The sequence below is a fragment of the Hakea prostrata genome, chromosome 1 (genome assembly GCF_041222555.1).
Source record: "Hakea prostrata isolate BN-2017 chromosome 1, UWA_Hpros_2, whole genome shotgun sequence".
Classification (NCBI taxonomy): Eukaryota; Viridiplantae; Streptophyta; class Magnoliopsida; order Proteales; family Proteaceae; genus Hakea; species Hakea prostrata.
Genome location: NC_142600.1, coordinates 65,397,384 through 65,406,225, shown reverse-complemented (window position 1 = coordinate 65,406,225; position 8,842 = coordinate 65,397,384). Strand labels below are relative to the sequence as shown.

General features: G+C 33.1%; 1 non-coding gene across 1 annotated transcript; it reads right to left on the bottom strand.

The window, feature by feature from the left end:
- Positions 1–519: 519 nt before the first annotated feature.
- On the bottom strand, positions 520–601 carry TRNAS-AGA (transfer RNA serine (anticodon AGA)). Its single transcript has one exon. It is a non-coding gene; the product is annotated as a tRNA-Ser (tRNA).
- Between the last annotated feature and the right edge of the window lie 8,241 nt (positions 602–8,842).

Below are 8,842 nucleotides of genomic sequence, written 5' to 3'. Positions count from 1 at the left end.
GGAAGACCTCAGCACCAGGTTCGCCCTCTTAAAGCTGATGGATGTTTTCAATATTCATTGATTTACAATCTGATCCTAACTTCATTGTTTGAAATACTCCCATAATTTTGTATTTTGGAGAAACACCTCGTATTTTCTTATTGGTTTCCATTCCGAATATTTCCCCTTGTACTTGTATTTGCAAGGGAATTTTTGGTGAAACACTGATTCTCTACTCAGGCAAGTAGATTGCAAAATCGGATCAGACCATGTAGTCTAAATATTATTTGCTGGATCAAACCATCACTCACGTCCCAATCCCACAAAACTTTTAAGGTAGTCAATTAACTGAATCAAACTATAGAGGATGCCACTTAGGGTGGAGTTGATGCTTTGAATTTTTCCTATTTTGGTTTTGGTAAAAGAACTCATAATTTGATTTGGGTAAAAGAATTGATTCTCTGATTTGATGCTGACCCAGAATGGCAATCAGGTATCACCAATATTGATCTGGGTAAGGCAATTCGGCTGATTAGAAAACGTGAACGGCAGGATTCGAACCTGCGCGGGCAGAGCCCACATGATTTCTAGTCATGCCCGATAACCACTCCGGCACGTCCACTTGTATGTATAAATTAAGCCAGTTGCTGAATTAGCAACTGTAGAAGATACTTGTAGAAGATCAGAAGTCTTGAGACAATTATCCTTTCTCAGTCTGATTAAAGAATCAGATTCCATGGGTTAATATGGTGAGGGGAAACTCAGAGCAACTTAATGGAATCCCAAATCTCCCAAATGTAATCATTCGGATTGTTCACCAAAATGTGCCTATGCAAGTCCATCTTTGAGTTAGATACAAGAATTTGGTTCACACATAACACTATATGTGACATGGGACCAGCAGGCAATAAGGATACATGGCCCATTGGTCCTAAGGGGAGATAGAAATAGTAAAGAATGAGGACAAGACCAAAAAAGTTTATAGGACCCCTTGCAAAAGGGTTAATAATCAAGTTTGAATATGCTGCTTAAGACTGTTTAGTCAAGTCACCAAAAAGATAATGGGAAATTTTCATTTGATTGACGGCCAAAGCTGGCCCGGATGAACTTTAGACACCAAAAAAAAAAACAACTAAGAGGGTAGGTATTCATCGTATATCTATTTTTCCTTTTCTTTTTCTGGTTATATCTATTTTTCTTTTGAAGGTTGAATCAGTTGTTAGTCTCTCAACCCCATATCTCATCCAAATGACATGCTTGAAATCAATTGTCATCTAATCTAGATGATTTAAATAGTTATTTTATCCACGACATACAAATATCTTCTATCAAAAAGATATCATAAAATTTTATCCATAATGAATGCTAAACAATTGAAGAAGACTTCTAGATATCATAAAATTCTATCCCTTATGAATGCTAAATAATGGTGTAGTAGAGTTATATGGAGTGCAGACAAGAATGGTATACCATTTTGAGGGATTGGAGGTAACCAACATGATATATTTTAAAAGGTATGTTACTAATTTGCAATTAAAAAAATATCCTCAAAATGAATATACTATATGAAGTTCACAAATAAATATTGTTTTTGGCATATTACTGACATGCTAGATAAGTATATGAAAAGAAAAAGAAATTGGGTTGATTGTTAGCCTGTGATACTATGAGTGAGGGCCAAGCGTCATTGAAAATCCATTTGATTAAGTAAGGACCTGTTTGGTTACTTGAGTTTGGAGATTTCAAAAATCAAGATATTTCAATTTTATGGAGTCATGGCTCATAAAATTAACTGTTTGGTTAGCGTGAATTTTTTGAATAAAATCTACTAATTCATCCTAAAGAAACATCTATAGAGTCATGGTTCAAATATTTAGCGCTTTTATAGCAAATATTTCACCTTACACCAATAAATCTATAACTTCAAGTTTTTAGTGTAAAAAGGTGAATCCCTAGATTTCATGACTCCAAGATTCACACAACCAAACAGATATAAATCTCCCATTTGTGAATCTAAAAATTTCAAATTTCTAGATTCATGTAACCAAACAAGCCCTAAATATATCATTCTATTTACTTAATCAAATAGATTTTCAATAACACTTCGCCCTCACCGCCTTCTAGTAACCTATCTGGGACATAGTTGCTGCAAGCTAAATTGAAAGCCCTTTGTTTCATCATTTTGCTTCAATTATAAGTTCATAACAACAACTTCCAATTTGAACTTCTTACCTCTAATTTACAAGTTAATGGTCTACTTGGAAAACTCGAATTAACATTCAAACGTTCATTCTTTCATCTCCTTTAAGCACACTGTTCACTCTCCTGAATTATCTCCTTTCAGATTGGACGAATGTCTTTTCTTTCTTTTTATTTAATAATTTTTGATAATAGAAAGATGATTAAAAAAAAAAAAAAAAAAAAAAAAACCAATGTTTTAGACTAATAAAATACAAATTAATTTAATATTTTTTAAATTACAACTCTGCCATGGTATTTTATTTTATTTTATTGGGATTATTACTATTGTCTCCTTGTACTCTGATTTTTGTTTTTGGTAATCTGTACACTGATTTTTTTTACTACTTTCTCTCCTTTACTTTTTAAAATTATTAATTCAACCTTTTTAAAATTATTAATTCAACCTTTAATTTTGTCTACAATTACTAATGCTCCCTACCGTTAAGTTCGTTCTGTTAGTTTACTGATGATATTTCATCTATATATTTTTTTGAAAATCTCAAAAATAACCTTGCAGATTTTTTTTTTTTGCCAATCCCAGTTTCCAAGGCTTTGCCCTAACTAATCCGGAGTTTGACCCGTCGCACACCTGGCTGTGGTGGGTGAGTCTCCCACAAGGGATTTTTGCATCCACAAGGTTTCGATACTGGAACCTTGCTTAAGTGGACCAAGCTGCTTACCATTTGGACCAATCCTTGTCGCTAGTTATCTCTTTACTTATTTACTATTTTGTCAAGTTATAATACTACCCTTCATTAACTATAGGAAAAAATTAACTTTATTTACTTTTCTTTTCTAAAAAGAAACATCCAAATAAAGGAAAATTTTGATTTTTCTTCTCTAAAACCGAATAAAGGAAATGTGTGATTAAATAAAACTTAAAATAACCAACGGGTCGGTCCAAGTGGTAAGTAACTTGGTCCGCTTAAGCAAGGTTCCGGTATTGAAACCTTGTGGATGCAAAAAATCCCGCTGGGAGACTCACCCACCACAGCCAGGTCTACGACCTTGGTCGAACACCGGATTAGTCAGGGCAAAGCCTTGGAAACCGGAGTTGACAAAAAAAATAATAAATAAATAAATAAAATAAAACTTAAAATAAAAATTAAAATAAAATATTAGGAAATATCAAATGTAATTCAAAGTTGGAAATTGAAAATCAATTAATATATGTTGACCATTATACATGTTACTAAATTTCCTATCAACTAACATCTTATATACTAATTTGTTTGAAAACTTTCATCATTGTAATTGTGAAAAATTTAAGTGAAACATGAGAGTTTTAACAACCATAAGTGTGTGATCCCATCAAATCCAAAATTGATTATAAAATATAATTTTATAAGGATACAATTGACATTCGACATAGTTTCTATAAATGAGGAGTATGTTATATTTTTTACTTCTTAATTTTAATGAAGGGCAAAATAGACATTACATATTTGATGTTAACAGCTACTTAACACCATTAGAAGTGAGGGGGCAGTAGTAATTTCAAAAAATTTTTATTTAATTAGTAATAAAACAAAAGTACAAGGGAACAATAGTAATTATCCCTATTTTATTTGGTAGAAAATGATGATTTCTACTTTCTCACCATCTATGAGTTTCAAAGCACTTGGTGTATTTTTAAAGAAAATTGTTTATGTGATTTCAAATTCTTTTTAATACAATGTAATTAGGAAATTGTGGTGTAGATCCTAACTTCATGGTTTGGTACCAAGAGAAACTTGCACTTCATTGAACGAGTAAACCATGCAGGATACTTTTGGATTCATTTAAAATAGTCTTCAGATTTCAGAAGTGCACTCTGTATGCCATAGTGCAATTCTGTTCACAGTTTCTTCTTTATTGTTGACTTATAGGTATCTAAAATAATTGATTATAGCTTGGAAATTGATTGTGTATTTGATATTTTTATTCAAACATGCTCTATCCTCGAATTCGAACGGATATTTGGTTGTATTATGTAGGTGGTTGTGACTTGATAGCCTACACAAATGGTGAATTTATGTCTATTTAATGCTTTGTTATTTTTTCAAGTCTACAATACGAATGTTAAATACCTACGTCTTCCCTTTTTGACTTGTTTGATTGGGTTTCAGTTGTCAATTTCAAATTTGGATCTTTCTTAAACAAGCCGTACCAAACATATCTTTTGTCAGGAGCAGAAGATTTGATGAAATTGCTTGAGCCATGAGCATGACGATGTAGCCAGATTTCAATTATGAATGAGATTTCGATCCAACCGACCAAAGCGATTGGTTTGACGGTCTCTTGTGGGGATTGTTGGATTTTGTTTTTAAAAAATATATAATATAATATAATATACTATTTAGATAAGTTTCAAAATCATTAAAACTCTATCTCCCAAGTTTTGTTTTAGGACTCTTGTTTCTATAGGACTCTTCTGGATGTATATTAGGTGATTTAGTTTGTCACTTATTTTTACAAATTCTCCCTTAACTTTGGAGATTGTCCCTTGGCAAACTTTCCCTTTAAAGATCTAACATTGCTATAAATCAAAAGTTTCATTTTTATTGTTGTAACCTGGCAATTGCTACCCGAAAAATATATTTTCCCTCAGATTTGCACAGAAATTAGTCTTCTCAACATTTGAAAATTCTACCTTTTTTCTTGGGTGTTTTCTTTGGAGACCTAAAGTTGCAGCAAAGATGAGGACAAAGCAAATGGAAGTCTATAAGGCAGACATAATTGTTGTGAAAAATAACAAAGCAAGTGTCTGTTGTCGTAACAAGTAATATAATGATAAAAGATCGATCCCTCGAAGACTATAGATTAAATACCAAATTAATTATACCAATTTTATTTGAACAAATAATAAGGAAGATAATTATTCTAGAATATATTGCAAATTGAAAGTTAAATTTAGATTATTAATTGCTAAAGACCTAGGGGTCAGATTTCACCATAACTAAGCAGAGATTCCCTTCCCTATCTACTATTCTCTCAAATACTAATAGAAATTCCCTCAATTGCTAACCCACTATATTTCAATGTGGGTTACAACAACTGAGAAATCATTAAATTCTATGGATTCCCATGTAACAACTACACAAACCATGTAAGTATATATCTATCCTATATGTAATTCATGGCTTTACTCCAATGAACTAAACACATAAATCCCCTCTCAGTTCATTATGATTAACAAATCAGTTGATTATTGCCAATTAATCAAAAGCATGAAGAATAGAAGTAAAAACTCAATCAAAGGAAACAATATTCAAAATTATATTGATGAAGTCAATAGTGGAAATTCAAAGATAGGCTACATCTGATCCCTAGAAAAACTAAATTAATTCATACTTGAAATTAAAAACATTACAGAAGAGTTCAAGAACATTGAAAGAAGATGAAGAAAAACTTATTCCCAAACTTCAGATCTCCAAAGCCATCCAACGTCTTCTGGTTCAACCTCCACGCTCTTCCAAAGCTCCCAAAAACGTCCTCCTCCTCTTCCTGGAGTTTGCTATCATTTTATAGATTAATTAAACTCAGAGTTTGAATCAAACTCAAAGTTCTTATCTAACTTAACCAAGGAGTGTTTTGACGTATAAATCGGATTAACTTAGAGATCTCCAATGCATAATCCCACCGTTGGATTTGAAGACCAAGAAGTAATGAAGCACTCCTCCAAAACTCGGCTCCATCGGACACCAGATGACCGTCCGATGAAGATCTTGATCAAAACTAGACAGAGACACTCAAAAACGGGATTCTTCCGTCTTTCTTATTTGAATTGGATTCTTCTTCTTCTTTTCCCTTCTTTGATCAAATCCTAAATAGAAATAAAACATAGAAGCATGCAAGGACTCATTCTCTCTATGTTTTTTACTTGAGGTAGGACTCTTGCAATAATACCCGATTTGATTGATAATTTCCTACACGTAAAAGTAATAACTCTTAATTAGAATTTGTTAGGAAATGTATAAAATCACCATAATTATAGAAATTAAAGGAAAGGGTGCAACATATTCATTTTCATATCATATTAGGGTAAATTGATATAAAATAATTGTAAATATATGGAAATATGGTAAATTAATCATATAAAATAATATGCATGAAATCAACTTATCAAAATCTATAAGCTATTAATGAAGTTTGAGGATCAAGTTGCAGATGTTTACCTGGACAGATGTTTTATACTATTTTGGTCAAGTTGGGCATGTGTGATATTCATGCCTCAACTTGAGGGGGAGTGTTGAAAGTATGATTAAGGTTTCCTAATTGGAGTAGACTTCTTTTTTAGTTATATCCTTTTATGTTTTTTCTATTATATTTGTTTTGTATTTCCTTATCCTACTCAGAGTAGGATTTACTCAGATTGTAACTATAAATACCCCATCGGGACCTATGAATGAAGATAACCTTCTGAGCAATAATTTTTTCAAATTACAACACTTTACCTATATTGTCCTTTACCTAATTACTTGGTCTGTAGTAACCCATATTGTCTTTTACCTTACCTACTTGGTCTGTAGTAACCTATATTGTCCTTTACCTAACTACTTGGTCCACAGTAACCCATACTGTCTTTTACCTTACCTACTTGGTCCGCAGTAACCCATATTGTCTTTTACCTTACGTACTTGATCCGCAGTAACCCATACTGTCCCCTACTACCTTACCTACTTGGTCCACAGTAACCTATACTGTCTTTTACCTACCTACTTGGTCCACAATAATCAATATTATCTTTTACCTACCCATACTTTACCTGTTACTTGCCTTCTTGTGAAGCATTTATATGGAGATTGGAGTTTCAATTTTGAAGATTTAGCGTGGATATTTCTCCCTACTACCGACATTACGTGGATAATGCTTTTTGCCTACCTACTACTTGCGTTCTTGTGAAGCATTTATATGGACTTTGGAGTTACAATTTTGAAGATCTAGTGTGGATATTTCTCCCTACTACCGGCATTATATGGATAGTGTCTTTGATCCTGCTATACTTACGGACTTTGTTTGTCTTCAACATCGTCGATTGTTCTCAATATTGGATGGTTCTATTGACATGAAGAATTAAAGTTTTTTTTTTTTAAGTTGGTGTTGATTATCTCCTATGTGAAGTTTTCTCAGTGTTTATCGACATTTGCCATTGCTACACGATTCAAGATTGGTGCTACTTTTCAAATTTATTCTTATTGTGCAAGCTGAAGTTTTCTTTGTGTGCACTCCAGCTTGGGGGAGGGGGGAGTGTTGAAGTATATGAAAATTTGGGAGTTTTACTGTTCACGTTACTATTCACGTGAACAGTAAAACAGCTTTTACTGTTAACGTGAACAGTATTATGCTATTGTTTTCATTATATTTTTTATTTCTAATGTGGGAGTCTTGCTACATAAGTTTTGGGAGTTTTTAGAAAGCATAGTTTCTATTTTTGTGGTAGTTTCTACTTTCAGAACTTTCTATTGTAGGAGTTAGGAAGTTACTAAAGCTTTAATATTTTGTTTCCTTTTTCTAGAGGACAATTACTTGTCTCTCGAGTTGTATTAGATTCATTAGAAGCTATAAATAAAAGTGCTCTGTGATTCTAGACTCTTAAGCAAGAATCATGAGCTTCTTTTACTAGTTCTTCATCTCTCTTCTCTTCTTCTTCTTCTCTCTTTTCTTTGTTCAAGTTCAGCTGCTGTTTTTATTATTTAATGCTTGTTTTCTAACAATATATATTCACATGGTTGATGCATTTGTTTGGATGTCCAATTGAGTATATCACTGTGGCAGCATAGTCAATGGCTCAAAGGGGATACACAAGTTTTGCCCTTCCATTTTTGGTAAATTATGAATTCATTGTAACAATGAAAGAATGGATGCTTCACCCAATTGAGGTGGAATGTGAAAGTGAGCTGAAGAGATCAATACTGAGGGTCCCCTATCTTATGTTCTAGATTGGTTGGCACTTGCCTAACTTGAATTGTAGGGAGAAACACTTCTAGTTTTCAAATAGAGCTCGTTCAGAACATTTTAACAGACTTGGTGATTATATTTCAAATAAATTGAATTTTCTCAAGAAAAGGAGGCAACTGGATCAAACAATGATTGGTGTACTTCAGCACTTAAGAAACTAATGGAAGCCTCACCTTTGAGCTTGAAGGTCTCTTTAAGATCTATGAGTCCCGTGTTACTTGTATCTTTTTGCTTAATTCTGCACAACTATCATGTCCTTTTAACATGCTGCAATGTTGGCGACTGATTTAGATACGAGAAGGTAGATTCCAGACTCATGATTAGTGCCTGATTCGTGAGTATCGAATGTCTCTTCAAGGGATTTTAGGACTGCTCCCCAATAATTTCTGTGAGGTATCAACCACTTTCTCATCATACCACCGAAACGGTTTGTAGTTGTTTATTAATATTATGTATCTTACTTTATGTATTTAATTAGGGCGTTCGGGCACAATTGGTGGAGAAGGACCATGCACCGAAGGTATTTGCAACACACACTTCTTGCATATGATGAACAGAAAAAGTTTAGAGATGATATTGCTAATGAGTCTAATTGTTGAAATTTGCAATTCTCAGTGGGATCCTCCAAGTTTGAATCAAGTATCTAAACACATGGTGGACAACTACTTTTTGCCACTTGATG